This window comes from Carettochelys insculpta, chromosome 25, assembly GCF_033958435.1.
Source record: "Carettochelys insculpta isolate YL-2023 chromosome 25, ASM3395843v1, whole genome shotgun sequence".
NCBI classification, from domain to species: Eukaryota; Metazoa; Chordata; order Testudines; family Carettochelyidae; genus Carettochelys; species Carettochelys insculpta.
The window spans coordinates 1597428-1611726 of record NC_134161.1 but is presented as its reverse complement, the minus strand read 5'-3'; the positions used below and the strand labels follow the sequence as shown (position 1 = coordinate 1611726).

At 57.3% G+C, this 14299-nt stretch overlaps 1 long non-coding RNA gene across 1 annotated transcript; it reads right to left on the bottom strand.

The window, feature by feature from the left end:
* Positions 1 to 1342: 1342 nt before the first annotated feature.
* On the bottom strand, positions 1343 to 3003 carry LOC142001504 (uncharacterized). The gene is made up of 3 exons (XR_012642507.1): positions 2840 to 3003; positions 2073 to 2189; positions 1343 to 1372 (listed from the first exon to the last, which is right to left on the bottom strand). It is a non-coding gene; the product is annotated as an uncharacterized LOC142001504 (long non-coding RNA).
* Positions 3004 to 14299: the final 11296 nt, after the last annotated feature.

Below are 14299 nucleotides of genomic sequence, written 5' to 3'. Positions count from 1 at the left end.
ACGACTCAAGCAGCCGGGTCCCAGCCAGCCAGGATGGATAGAACTAGGGCGTGTAACGCACAGGAGTATCCTGCACAGCACAAACACAGGGAAACAGGTATTACGCCTGCATCCGGCGGCAGCCTCCTCTGCAGAGCTAGGAGCCTGTCGCGAGGGAGGGGAAAGGTTAGGGCTGAGTGCAGGCAGGGCAGCCTGGGGGGCTGGTGGGAAAGGGGTCCCCCGTCGAGCTCGCTGCACCAGCTGCAGCGGACAGGCTGCCTGGGTGCCACAGCAAGGGTGTCCAGTCACAGAGCACAGCCTGTTTCCCAGCCCTGCTCCTGAGCCCTGGTCTCAGCTGCAGTGGGGCTGGTGACGGAGGGAGGGGGGCTGTAGCGCTTCACAAAACAGCAAGAGCCAGCTCCAGAGCCATCCTCCCACTCTGACTCCCCTGGCCTGGGCCAGGCGCAGCCCCTCCCCACGCTGTGAGGCGGGAGAGAGCGGCCGGGGGAGCGCTGCAGAGGGGAGAGGGCCTGCCCCACCCCAGGGCAGAGTGGCTCCCTGCCCCCCGGTTCCGAGGAAGTGGCTGAGTGAGGGTCTCGGGCAGGTCCCCGCCCGAGGGGAATGAGCGCAGCCTCTCACCTTGCAGCGCCTCTGGCCTCCAGCATCACATGCTGCGGCCATGGAACCGCGTGTAGCCGTTTCCCATGTCGCGCAGGGAGCCGCTGACGGTGAAGGGTGGGGCCAGGTCCACTTCCACCGACCTCAGGCTGCTGCGGGGAGCCAGGAGAGACAGGTGCCTGACGGGGCTGCCCTGGCCATTGGCCCCCCGATTTATCTGTGCCGGGCGGCGTGGACAAGCCCATCCTGGCTGGAGCAGACAGGACCCTGCAGCCGAGCTCTCCCTGCGGGCTAGTCCTGAGGCAGGGACCAGGCCCCAGCCAGGGCTGGGATTTGGGTGTGTGGCTGGGTCAGTGCTCGGCCTGGCCAGGCAGCTGGAATCTGGCAGGGGGTGCGCACAGGAGTGCAGCCCCAGCTGCACCAGCACGGGGCACTGAGGCTGGGCTGCTGCCTGGCAGGCAGATGCCAGGGCGTTTCGCCCACTACTGGCCCTGCCTTCCCTTCCCGTTCCAAGGTAAGAGCTGGAGAGCCGCCGAGCACCTGCCCTAAGCCTAGCTCGGCCGCCGGGAGCACCTCCAGTCCAGAGAGACCCACAGCTGCCCCGGGCCACTCCTCCCCCAGCTCAGAGCCGGCGTAATGGGGAGCTGTCCTCTGCCTGGCGCAGCGGGGAACGGCCCGACCCCAGAGAGACCTGCGCCAGCTCATCACACGTGCCTGCCAGCGGGCCGAGCAGGTACTCACCGGATGTGGTACAGGTTGAAGACAAAGTTGGGCCCTGGGGAGGAGGAGAGAGGACTGTTAGGGGGCTGGGAAGAGCTGAAGCCTGGGCAGTGCACCCCCAGCTGGGGCACAGAGCCAGAAAGGCCTGGCGGCTGCGTGGACTCACTGGATGTCGGTTGAGCGGTGTGCCCAGACTCAGATCCTGACCCTCCCGCCTGCCTCGGGCCCTGCCTAGCCTCCTAGCACACCTCACTGCTGTAACCCAGGCCGCTCCATGCTCCGGACACGCCGAGCTGGGACTCCTCTGGCTTGGCCTCCGCATGTCTGGCTTCATACACGGCCGCTCCAGGGGACACTGCCCAGCCGAGGCTGTGGCCACTAGGCTACTAACACAGACCAGGCCTTGGTCCCTCCTGGCCTCGGAGAATCATAGACTCCCAGAGCTGGAAGGGACCTCAGGAGGCCATCGAGTCCAGCCCCCTGCTTCAAGCAGGATCAACCCCAACTAAATCATCCCAGCCGGGACTTAAAAACCTCTAGGGATGGAGATTCCACCACCTCTCTCGGTAACACGTTCCAGAGCTTCACTACCCTCCTGGGGAAGTTGTTTTTCCTAATATCCAACCTACATCTCTCCCTCAGTAACTTGAGACCATTGCTCCTAGTTTTCCCCTTCAGGCTGGCTCAGGGGACAGTAGGGTGTGCGGATGGCCCAGTCCGTGTGCTTCCACCCTTCTCCTTTGGCCCATACTTACGATACCAGCCTGGGCCTCTCAGGTACCACTTGATAAGGCTGTAGCCGAGGGCGCCCAGGAGCAGCAAGGCCAGGCCAACACCCAGGATAAGCCCAAGGATGCTGATGGGCTCGACTCCTGCAAGGCAGAAGCAGGGACATGCTCAGCAGAGGCTGGATTTCTGGAGCTGACCTGGCGCACTGGGGCTGGGATGGGTCCCAGGGTTGGGTCTGTATTCCCTGTAAGCTGGGCACTTGGGCAGCCACCCAGGGGAGATTCAGGTGCCACCCAGCTGATTTGCAGAGCTCCCATAGCCAGCAGCCTGGGTTTCTATGGTGGTGCACATCCGCGCGTGCTGTGCTGTGCGTAGCAACATTTTATTCCACCCATGGGTGGACGAAATTCAAGGGACCCTGGTGGTGTGGGCGATGGAGCCTGGCCTGGCTCGCTAGTGCAGTTGTGCTGTTCTTAAGGCATGGCTGCCCCATCGGCGGCAGCGAGCACAGCACCGTGGGGCCCACGCTCTGGGTGTTCTTGAGTCCTGGAGGGTCTAAGGTTGTTCTTAAAGGCCCTGCTCTTGGAGTCTTGGGATCGTGGGAGCATCACAGCCTGCTTTTGTAAAAAAAAAATACACGATCTCCGGCCCTCCCCTGCCCCTGCCCCCCGCCCTCTGCTGGGTCAGCAGGTCCAGGCTGCTGGTCTGTGAGAATCTGCAGCACGCACACCGGCTACCCGGCAGGAAACAATCCTGGTTCCCCCAGCCCCAGGATTTTCCAACAGCCATTGACCCCTGTGGAGGAGCAAAAGTCTCTCCTCTCCCCAGGCCTTGTGCTGTCTGGTTGGACAGTCAGCTCACTGAAGCAGAGGGCCTGTCTCCCGGCACCTGTGCAGCGTCTGGCAGCGTGGAGTCCTGGCTCCCCGGCACAGCCTGCTGCCAAGGGGTGACGTGGAAATCGGCCCAGGAAGGAGAGTGACCCCGCCACAGTGCGTCTGACCAGCGTAGGAGGCTCTCTGCCTGGCGTCTAAACAGGAAGCTGAGCTGGCTGAAAGCAGAATTCCTCATTCCGCTGCAGCGGGACCCTGGAACAACCATTTCCTGTCTGGTCGTTGCCTACGTGAGCCCCCGGGAGGTGACTCACTTGCTGGGGGCCCGAGGGGCTGCAGGCCGTTTGCTCACAGCTCTGCGACTCCTTCCCCACAGGGCCAGGCCCCACTGCGCCTACCTGAGATTCAGACACGGCCCCAGGAAAGGGCCTGGTGGTGAGCCCAGAGATAGGGTGTCCTGGGTGGATGGGGAGGTACGGGGGGGTGAGAACTGTGGGGCCCAAACCCCATGGGGCAGGGCCTCCTTGCCCGATACAGCACAGCCTGCAGCCTCAAGGAGCCCACGGATTCCCATGGGAGCAGGTCCAGCCAGGTGAGCCAGCCCTCCGTGGGACATTCCTGGGGCCAGGCCTGTGGCCCAGCCATGGCAGCAGGGCCGTGGCACGGTGAGCTTGTACGTCAGTGACACAAGTTAGCACGGTGTTTGTTGCCCTAAGGTGGCACGTTCCGGCCCCCAGTAAGTCAGCTCCGGCCCCTGGCGCCCCTAGTCCAGGTCAGGGTCCCTGCGCTGTCCATCGCCACAGCAGGGGCCGTCATGGCCCACGGCCCAGGGGAAGCAGTCAGGGGTCGCTCCTCACGTCTGCAGCCAGGGCTGCTCAGCCCGCGGCAGGGGCCGGCTGTGGAGAAGCAGGAGGATAGGTGGGACGAGAGCGGTGAAAGCTCAGTCCTCAAGCAGTGGGGCAGAGCCAGGCCCCAGGCTGCTGCAGCCTCTGAGCCGGCTCTGGCCATGCCCAGAGGTGCAGGGCAGAGCTGTGCAATGGCTCTGTCACCAGGCCCACCGTGCTCTAGCTCTGCGGGGGCTCCCCCTGCCCCCGGGGCTCAGCCCCTTTGCTCAGCTGCACCAGGTGGGGCCCTGTGAGCCTCAGCAGCTGAAGTCCTCTGGCAGACAGCCCGGCTGCATCAGCCCCCTCTCCCCGGGCAGGGCAATCCCTGGGCAGCTGACACCCTCTACTGGCCACGTGCAGCTGTGGCAGCCCACGCTTTGCCCACCGAGAACCAACGGTGCCGTCCCGTCCTGTTCCCACCGCACTAACTCCCCTCCGGCCCAGACTCTGCAGCAGCCGGTTGATAAAAAGCCCCGCAGGGAGACGGGGAGGGGCTGCTCTCTGCCTCGGAAGGGGATCAGCCCTTCCTGAGTAACCCGCTGGCAGGGATTCGTCCCGGGCCTCGGGCAGGGGCACCAGAGGCGTTCAGCTTTTGCCTCCAGAAGGACCTGACAGCTCCAGGTGTCTGCCGCTAAGGGGCACAGCCCCCACCCCACAGTGGGATCTCCCCATTTCCAGGGAGCCAGGGGGCTCCCAGGCTGAGCTGTCCATACAGTGTGTACCCCGGGGGCTCCCCGCTCAAAGCACAGCTCCCTAGGCCCCGGCTAGGGGACACTGCCAGCCAGGCGTCCGTCTGCAGCCAGGCCAGGCAGCACGCCCCAGCGCTCAGAGCCACATTAGCTGTGCACTGCTGGCAAAGGGGAACCACTGACAGCCTCCAGGCCCAACGCATTGCCCAGAGCCAGTGCCTGCCCACAGCCTGGGCTGCACACCCAGAGCCTGGCAGATGCCGGCCCCTTGGCGCTCCCAGCCAGGCCCCTGCTGGGGAAGAATGGTGCCCCCCCAACAGAGCGCGTCTCGCACATGGGGCAGCAAGGCAGGGCAGGGCAGTGTGACGCAGGCCCACAGCTGGGGGAAGCGCAGGGGCTGAGTCAGAGAACACCCCCCGGCCCCGGGCATTCACCTCGCGGCAGTGCTGGGGACATTGCTGGCAGCCTGGCCCAGCCAGTCACCACCCCGCAAAGCCCTGCCAGAGGAGCCGTTCGCAGGGACCTGCTGCTATCAGCCCTGCGCCATCCAGGAGCTGGGCTGCATATCCCAGAGACGGGCGTCTCTCTCAGCCGATGCTGTGTGTGTGTCCTACACCACCTGCCCCGGGGGCCGGCCTCTCCTCCCCACCCAGCACTGCAGCAGCCTCTTCTCTGCCCCGTCATTCTGAGGCCGATTTACAGCAAAGGCTGCCTCCCAAATCCAAAGGGACTTCAGCTGGGCTCAGGAAACGCAGCGTCTTCTCTGGGCCATGCCACCAGTGTTCCCTGTGGGCCATGTGCCGGAGCGGCCCGGTGCCACCCACTGATTAGCACAGTGCCCACACTGGCAGCATGTGCTTTTATTGGCGGTTCAGTGGCTTCACCCCAGACAAGGCTCTGTGGCATTGACCCTCCTGGCAGAGACTGGAACCCAGCTCAGTAACGAGGTGTGGGCCCCTGGGCAAAGCGTGCGCCAGCCAGGACTGCCACAAAGCTCCTAGCAATGAATTAGTTGCAAAGACGGCGGATGCTTGCAGTGAGCCGTCGATCGACAGCTCTCATTGTCTGTGACACCGCTGGAGACTGACTCGACCGCTCCTTGATCGGCAGAGCTGATTACCGATGTCACATAAAAAGCCGCCAACTGCAGGTGTCGTACGTTCTTTTCAGCACCGGCGGGTTTCCTGTCGAGCCTGGATGCGCTGGCTCCCAAAGCAGTTAAAAGCCTGTACAGTGGTTTGCCGCCAGGACAATCTGTCCTGAACTAGAGTTTCCAGATCATTGGGAGCTAAGCCACGTGACTTCTCGGTGGCCTTTAAGATGTCTTTCTCGCGCTTATGCCGACCACTGATCGGACGCTTTCCAAGAGCAAGCTGGCCACAGAAGACCCTCTTTGGTATCTGTGTATCATCCGTCCTCATAACGAGACCAATCCAGTGAAACCGTGGAGGAGGGCCGTGGCATAGAAGAACCCCCAGATTGATCACATCTGTGCTGTGGATCAGCCCCTTTGTCCAACACAGCTCTCAGGCAAAAGCCCTGACTGAACCGGCCATGAATGGAACCAGAACCTGCCAGCAGCAAGCGTGGTTAGACGCAGCCCCCGGCCAGCACCATTCTGCCCCTCCGTGGGTAGGGCTGCAAGTGGATTGCCTCCAACTCCAGCCTGGCAACAAGTGCAGTATAGGCCGCTGGTTTCAACCTTTCTGCATCTGCGGGCCTGTGACAAACGTTGAGAGGCACTGCAGCCCCTTTGGCAATCTGGGACAGCCTGCGACACCCCAGAGAGCCCCAGATCCCAGGCTGAAAACCACTGGGTAGTGTGTCTTGCGTAAACCCCAGCTGCTGGGTTCAAACAATGACGGGAGACCGTCCTATCCCCCGCTTTTAAAAAGCAAGTTTCTAGCAATCATGTTTGCAGAGCAGAGCTTGGAAACGTGACCCCAAAACTAAAAACCAGATTATTGTCGCGTTTATTATGTCTCATTATTCTGTACGGAATGTGATCGCGTATCCATGTAGCTGTGTGTGTCATTGGTGTAACTATTAATGATTTCAATAGGTGATGCATTTTATTCTTATATAAACCCTGTGAGTTCTCAGCCCATCTCAGGGGCTGTGCCTCACATAGTTTCCAAAGAGCTGAGGTCAGCGATGTGGTCACTCAGTGACACGCCCCAAGTAACCACATCAGGCAAGCACAAAACTCTGGTTGAGAATTTCCCACGCGCTGATCAGTGACGAGTACGTTAATGCAGTGGCCCCTGTGGTGAGGATGCTGCTGCCCTCTACTGGTGGGAATTGGAATGGTGGGTGGGTGGGTGTGTGTCATAGCCCCCATACAGCTGACAGCTAAGGGAGACTCTCCTAAGAGCCTGTGCTTTCAGAAAAGGAGCTGCTGACTTCTGTCCCTGTGACATTCCAAACGGCCACAATGCGCAGCACAGGGATAGCTGTGGTGTCCTTGCTGAGCACAGCTTATTACAATGCCTGGGATAGAAGCTTGCAGGGTTTGTCATATCATGGAGCTGCCATGCCACCTTCCCTCTCTTACTGCCATGCAGCGCAATACAGTAGTGCTGGTGCTGTGATTTCAGAGCTCTCGCCCCACAGACCGCTCTGTGGCCTCTGAGCCCACCACAGGACCAGGATGCCCAGGGGCGTCCTCGAACAGCTGTGTGTCTGGGGCAGAGCCCCAGGCCTCGGCTCAGCCATGCGTTCCCGGGAAGGAGGCAGCAGGAAGGAAGACCTAAGCAGCAAGCTGCCGTTTGATTGAAAAGCCCCTGGGGTGAGAGCGTTACCCCAGTATGTGCACAGACTGCGACATCCCAGTTCACATGCACGACCTGGGCAGCCGCAGCTAAAGCAGGGGCCCTAGTGCCATCTAACACCCCTCCCCAGGGCTGCGGCGAAATGCCTGGGGCAGAGCAGCTCTCCAGCCCACGGCGAGGCCAGGCAGGGACCCGATGCGGAGCAGCAGTGGCTGGACATTCCACAGCCCTCACACCGGACAGCAGCAGGAAAAGGAGTTACCCACCTCACAACCCGACAGCCCTCCCATGCGGCAATGGGTCAGCCAGGGGAGCAGCTGCCACAAGCCCCTGTTGGCCTGGCCTGGATTGGAACCACCGGAGCACCAGCACCACTACCAGCTCCCTGAGCCACTTCATGCTCTGAACTGAGCCCACCTGTCCTGCAGCTGTCACTGGCCCCTACTGACCCTGCAGCTCTGCTCCCTGCATGTCCGAATCAGACCCGCTCCTGCTCCTGCTCCCCTCTCCTGTCTATGGATACAGCCTGAGGCGTCCCGTCCTGCCTCATGTCTCAACAGCAGAGCAGCCGCCAGAGCCCCCGACGGACCCGCTGCTGGGGGATGCCAGGGGCGGGAGGAGTCTGCGGGAGGCTGGAGCCTGGCTGGAGTTTTCTTTCCCAGCAGGGAGAATTGCCTTCCTTTGACTTGCAAACGGAGCACGTTCTGGCTGGGCCCTGGGACCAGTAATTTGTAAGGCGCCTGTGGCACCTGACTGCTACTGTGCAGGACCAGAGAGCAGTCTGTGCGGGGGAAGCTGGCGGGAGATCTGCCCAGTGGCTGGCTGTTGCACAGCCCAGCTTCATTTAGGGGCTCCTGGGTCACTAATTTCAGGCAGGAGTTCAGCCTGTTTGGAAACCTAGGGCCGAGCTCACAAGCGTAGAGTTGGGCAGTTTCGGAGCATCTTTGGCGTAGGGGCTCCCTGCATCGCAAACCTCCCCCTGCTGCGTGGTATAGGGAGCAGTCATCAGATGCAACCTCCTGTGCCCAGCAGCTAGCAGAGCAAGACGGAGGCGCGCTGGCAGAGCTGGGGCAGAGAACTGGGGAGCTGCAGCTCACGACTGAGGAGCAGCAGCAGAGATTACAGGCTGCAGCCGATTCTCTAACACCTCCAGCAGCATCACTGATGAGCGACTGTGGCCCCACAGGAGAGAGGAAATGCTGTTTATTTACCTGGCATCAGAGCCGTCTATTTCCCGGGCCCATGTCCATGGGGACAGCTTATGCAACGCAGCCAGGCCAGCAGCTCATCTGCCCCAGGTGAGAGGAAAGCTGGGCTGGCTGAGACAGGGCTGTCCTGCTCGGCCCATCCACCGGGCTCTGCCTCAGCCTTGCCCCCCTGTTGACACCATCTGTGCTGTGTTTGCTCCAGGGAGGAGGCACGGCCACTCTTCAAACATCTCCCGTGGTGATGACGGTGGCAGCCTGGCTCCCAGCCATGGCTAATCCTCCACCTTCCTTTGTCTGGGCCAAGGGAGGCCTTGGCCTCTCTCCCTGGGTCCCACACCCCTGAGCTCCCAGGGCCTGCAGGAAGAAGCCCAACAGGGTCACCTCTGCCCAGCTGACAGACACGTCAGACTCCAGGCAGCCAGATGTGACCCCCCTGCACCTTCCTTACCCAGCAGGCAGAGCCCACCCTGCTCTGCACAGCTCTCCAGGGTCCCATTGTCCGACGGGGGAGCGGAAGGGAAGCCTGAAGCTGGGGCTGATCTCCCCAGCTGGAACGGAGCAGTCGAGAGTCAGAAATTGGTTGGACTGACACCCTGCCAAGGCCCAGGGCGAGGGATGACCCTGCCCCTCCAGTAGCCATAACAGAAGGCTCCTCCCTTGAGCAGCCCCACGCAAGACTGGAACTTCAGCAGGGGGTGGCTGAATGGATGGAAACGGGGCCCCACTGTGCCTTGGCCAGCCACGGCTGTGCAGGGAGCTGGGCTCAGCGGGACAGCCAGGTAGGAGCACAAGGTGGGTAACATGCATGCAGTCCTCCTCTTTACAAGGCTCAGCTCACAACGCAGCACTTCCCGGGGTTCTGAACGCCCCCGGATCCGACTTACAACCCCTGGCTTCTGTTCACGATGCTTGGTCCCAGGATGGAGCATATTGCACGTCCCAGCTACGCCGTTTCGACTTAGGAGGCAGTAGTTGGGAACCAACTGCATCATAAGTTCTGTACTTAGGGAGGAACAAACAGTTTCACACATAGCGAATGGGAAGGGACTCCCTCAATAGGAGTACCACAGAAAGGGATCTAGGGCTCACAGTGGCCAAAAAAATAAATGTGATTCTGGGAGGCACTAACAGGAGTGCTGTGAGCAAGACATGGGAAGTCGTTCTTCTGCTGTATTCTGCGCTGATTTGGCCTCAGCTGGAGTATTGTGTCCAGTTCTTGGCTCCACATGTTAGGAAAGTAACAGAGAGGGAGCCGTGCTAGTCTATATACTATCAAAACAAAAAAGCCGTCCGGTAGCACTTTAAAGACAAACAAAATAATTTATGTGGTGAGCTTTCGTGGGACAGACCCACTTCTTCAGACCATAGCCAGACCAGAACAGACTCAATAGTAAAGCACAGAGAACCAAAAACAGTAATCAAGGTGGACAAATCAGAAAAAAAAAATGATCAAGGTGAGCAAATCAGAGAATAGAGGGGCAGAAGATGGGGCGGGGTGGCAAGTCAAGAATTAGATTAAGCCAAGTATGCAAACAAGCCTCTATAGCAACCCAGAAAATTTCCATCCCAGTTCAAACCATGCATTAATGTGTCGAATTTGAATATAAAAGAGAGTTCAAAAGAGAGGCCCTAAGTGATAGGCCTGTTCTCTCCTACAGACAACCTCCCAACCTTATGAGGACTCTCACCAACAGCCACAGTGTATACCGCAGGAACACCAGTCCTGGGACTTTTCCTTGCAACAAAGCCCACTGCCAACTTTGTCCACATATCTATTCTGGGGATACCATCACTGACCTAACCAGCATCTGAAGAAGTGAGTCTGTGCTCATGAAAGCTCATGCTCAAAACTTTTCTGTTAGTCTATAGGGTGCCACAGGACCTTTCGTTGCTGTTACAGATCCAGACTAACACGGCTACCCCCCCAATACTTGACCTAACCAGGTTAGTCACAGAATCACGGGCACATTCTCATGTTCCTCAACTAACATCATGCCCCGATGCTCTGTATATTGGACATACTTCAAACTCTCTAAGACAAAGAGTTAATGGGCACAAAACAGACATAAAAACATTCCTGATCCACAAACCTGGAGTGGACCATTCTGGTAATGACTTAAGAGTTTGCATGTTACTGAAGAGGAATTTTCACTACACTCTTCAAAGAAAGGCTGCTGAACAATCTTTTATATTCAAATTCAACACATTAACATGTGGTTTGAACTGGGATGGGAATTTTCCGGGTCACTATAGGGTCTCGTTTACATACTTGGCTTAATCTAATTCTTGACTTGCCGCCACCCCCCCCTTCTGCCCCTCCACTCTCTGATTTGCTCACCTTGATCATTTTTTTTTTCTGATTTGTCCACCTTGATTACTGTTTTTGGTTCTCTGTGCTTTAAATATTGAGTCTGTTCTGGTATGGCTATGGTCTGAAGAAGTGGGTCTGTCCCACGAAAGCTCACCAAATAAATTATTTTGTTAGTCTTTAAAGAGCTACTTGACTGCTTTTTTGTTATGTTAGGAAAGAGGTGGAGAAACTGGAGAGAGTCCAGAGAAGAGCAATTAAAATGATTAAAAGTCTAGAGAATACAACCTATGAGAGAAGATTAAAAGGATTGAATTTGTCTAGTTTGGAAAAGAGAAGACGGAGAGGGGACATGAGGCAGCTTTCAAGTACCTAAAAGGTTGTTACAAGGACAAGGGGGAAAAGTTATTCCCATTAGCCTCCGATAGGAGAAGAAGTGATGGGCTTAAACTGCAGCAAGGGAGGTTTAGGTTGGACATTAGGAAAAAACTTCCTGTCAGGTGGTTAAACACTGGAATCAATTGCCTAGGGAGGCTGTAGAATCTCAGCCACTGGAGATATTTAAGAACAGGTTGGACAAATATCAACCAGGATAGTCCAGCCAGTGTTTGGTCCTGCCGAGAGGGCAGGGAACTGGACTGAATGACCTCTCGCCGTCCCTTCCAGTGCTTGTGTTCTATGACTGTATGATTCTATGAGCCCAATGGCTGCCTGTAAAACAGTGGAAGGGGGCAGAGACAGCGTTCCCTGAAAACTGAGCAGGTGGGTGGCTGCCCAGGAGAGATTCAGCTGCCGCCCAGCTGATTAGCGAGTGCTCACTGCCAGGCTGGGGGCTGCTCCTGGGTGTGGATCTGGTGTCCTGCTCTGTCCCTTTGCAGGGCCAGCAGGTTTCTCATCTTCCCATCACACGTCCCTGGGGGCTCCCAGCCAGTCCAGCTCAGCCACAAGCGCTGGGCGTGACGCAGAGGTCCCCCGGGGAGGCCCTGGCTCCTGCTCTGCAAGAGCAGGAACATCACGGTCCCTTCTGGCCTTACCTGCTATTGTGACCAGTTAATGATATGTTAAACAAACAGTCGCTCTGTGAGAAGGGAGCAAACAGGCCTCCCCTCCTGGCTCCCAGAATAGGGGGTGTGGTGCTGCTCTGGTCCATATTACACAACCCACATTGTGTCCTCAGCTCCTTTGTGTTCCTCTGGGTTAGAGTAGCAGCCTTGCCAACAGCCAGCAGAGCTGTCAGACAGGACGGGGCTGCAGTGCTCAGCATGGTGAGAGAGCAGAACAGGGATGGCAGGACCTTCGCTAGGACCACTGAGGGCCGTGGTCTGTGCATCCACCAGAGACCAGGCAGCTGCCTTTGTTCAGAGTGGGGCTGGTGTGCACCCTCTCTGTGGCCTGTGCAGCCACCAGTCTGCTCCAGGCGGTGGAGTAGCAGCAGGGCCCTCCTTAAGATCTTTAGTGCTCTCGGCAGTGCAGCCCAAGCAGCTTCCATCGCCCGCAGGTGCAGCACCACCCAAATGTCCAGGTGGGCACAGCTGGTGCAGGCATGTGGGCCCATCGCCTGTTCTGCCGTGGGCCCGGAACTGCTGCTCTCAGGCCAGTACGTGCTGCCTTTTGTTTGGCACAGGTCCATCGCCATAACCATCACTACAGACCAGGTCGTCTGCCCTTGGGCCAACTCTTCCCGTGCCCTGCACCGGGTCCCACTGCTTGCACCAGAGCCTAGTGCTGTCAGAGGCACCAGAAGGTCGCAGTTCACCCCGACTGGCACAGGGCAGGGGAGGGTTAACACACATGTGCTTTGGAGAATCCCAGGCAGAGACTCTGTGCAAGCGTTCGTGAGGCAGCGTCACCGCATCCCCCACCCCACCCCTGCGCAGGGATTGGTGCGGCTTCCGGATGAGGAAATGCAAGCCCTGAGACTCAGAGTCCACAGCCAGAAGAAACTGTTGTGATCATCCCAGCTGAGCTCCTGAATAGCACAGGCCCCAGCAGGCATGTTGTCACAGACTGACACGTCACCTTTTACCTTCTCTTTGGCAGCTGGATGGCTTGTGCTCCTGAAGCCTGGGACCACCAGGCACGTCACACCAGCACCAAACACAGAGGTGCAATAACCTCCCTACCGCTCCCCTCTTTGTGCATCCCTTTTGGCCACAACTCAGGCTGGCAGCTCGGCCTCAGGTGATTATCCATCATGACTCCCCGCCCCATTTTTTAAGAGGGATGCACCTGGCTGCATTCCAGAACACACTGTATGCCTGGGCCCCCTTTACTCAGTGATCCAGAATGCTTCAGAATCAGTGACCTTCCATCTTTGTCGTTTACCATTCCCACCTGCAAACTTTACCAGTGAGGAGTTTCTGAGCACACCCATTCAAGGCTGGCTCCCCATTTACAATGGCATTTTAAGACCTATCCAGCAGGCATTACAAAAGAGTTGGCTCTGACACTCAATTTGTCCTAGTACCGATTCTCTTGTCAGCCCTGCCCTGGGTAAGTTGCTTGTATAATTAAGCAGTGAAGGCTCTTGCCTGCTATTCTGGAAAGCTCCGTTATAAAAGAAAATTCTAACTGTGCCAGGAAAGATAATGGAGCAAGTAATTAAGGAATTCCTCTGCAAACATCTAGAAGACAATAAGGTGGTAGGTAACAGCCAGCATGGATTTGTGAAGAACAAATCATGCCGGGCCAATCTGATAGCTTTCTTTGACAGGATAACAAGTCTTGTGGAAAAGGGAGAAGCGGCAGATGTGGTATAACTAGACTTCAGTAAGGCATTTGATATGGTCTCGCATGGTCTTCTTATTGATAAACTAGGCAAATACAACTTAGATGGGGCCATTATAAGGTGGGTGCATAACTGGCTGGATAACCATTCTCAGAGTAGTTGTTAATGGTTTGCAGTCATGCTGGAAGGGCATAACAAGAGGGGTTCTGCAGGGGACTGTTTTGGGACCCATCCTATTCAATATCTTCATGAGCTATTTAGATATTGGCATAGAGAGTACGCTTATTAAGTTTGCAGATGATACCAAGCTGGGAGGAGTTGCAACTGGTTGGGAGGATAGGGTCAGAATTCAAAACGATCTGGACAAACTGGAGAAATGGTCTGAGGTGAACAGGATGAAGTTTAATAAGGACAAATGTGAAGTACTCCACTTAGGAAGGAACAATCAGCTTCACACGTACAGAATAGGACACAACTGTCTAGGAAGGAGTACTGCGGAAGGGATTTAGGGGTCAGAGTGGACCACAAGCTAAATATGAGTCAACGGTGTGATGTGTTGCAGAAAAAGGAAACATGATTCTGGGATATATTAATAGGTGTGTGGAGAGCCAGACATGAGAAGTCATTCTCCCGCTCTACTCTGTGCTCATTAGGCCTCAGTTGGAGTATTGTGTCCAGTTCTGGGCACCACATTTCAAGAAAGATGTGAAGAAATTGGAGAAGGTCCATAGAAGAGCAACAAGAATGATTAAAGGTCAAGAGAACGTGAGCTCTGAGGGAAGACTGAAAGAACTGGGCTTGTTTAGTTTAGAAAAGAGAAGACTTAGAGGGGACA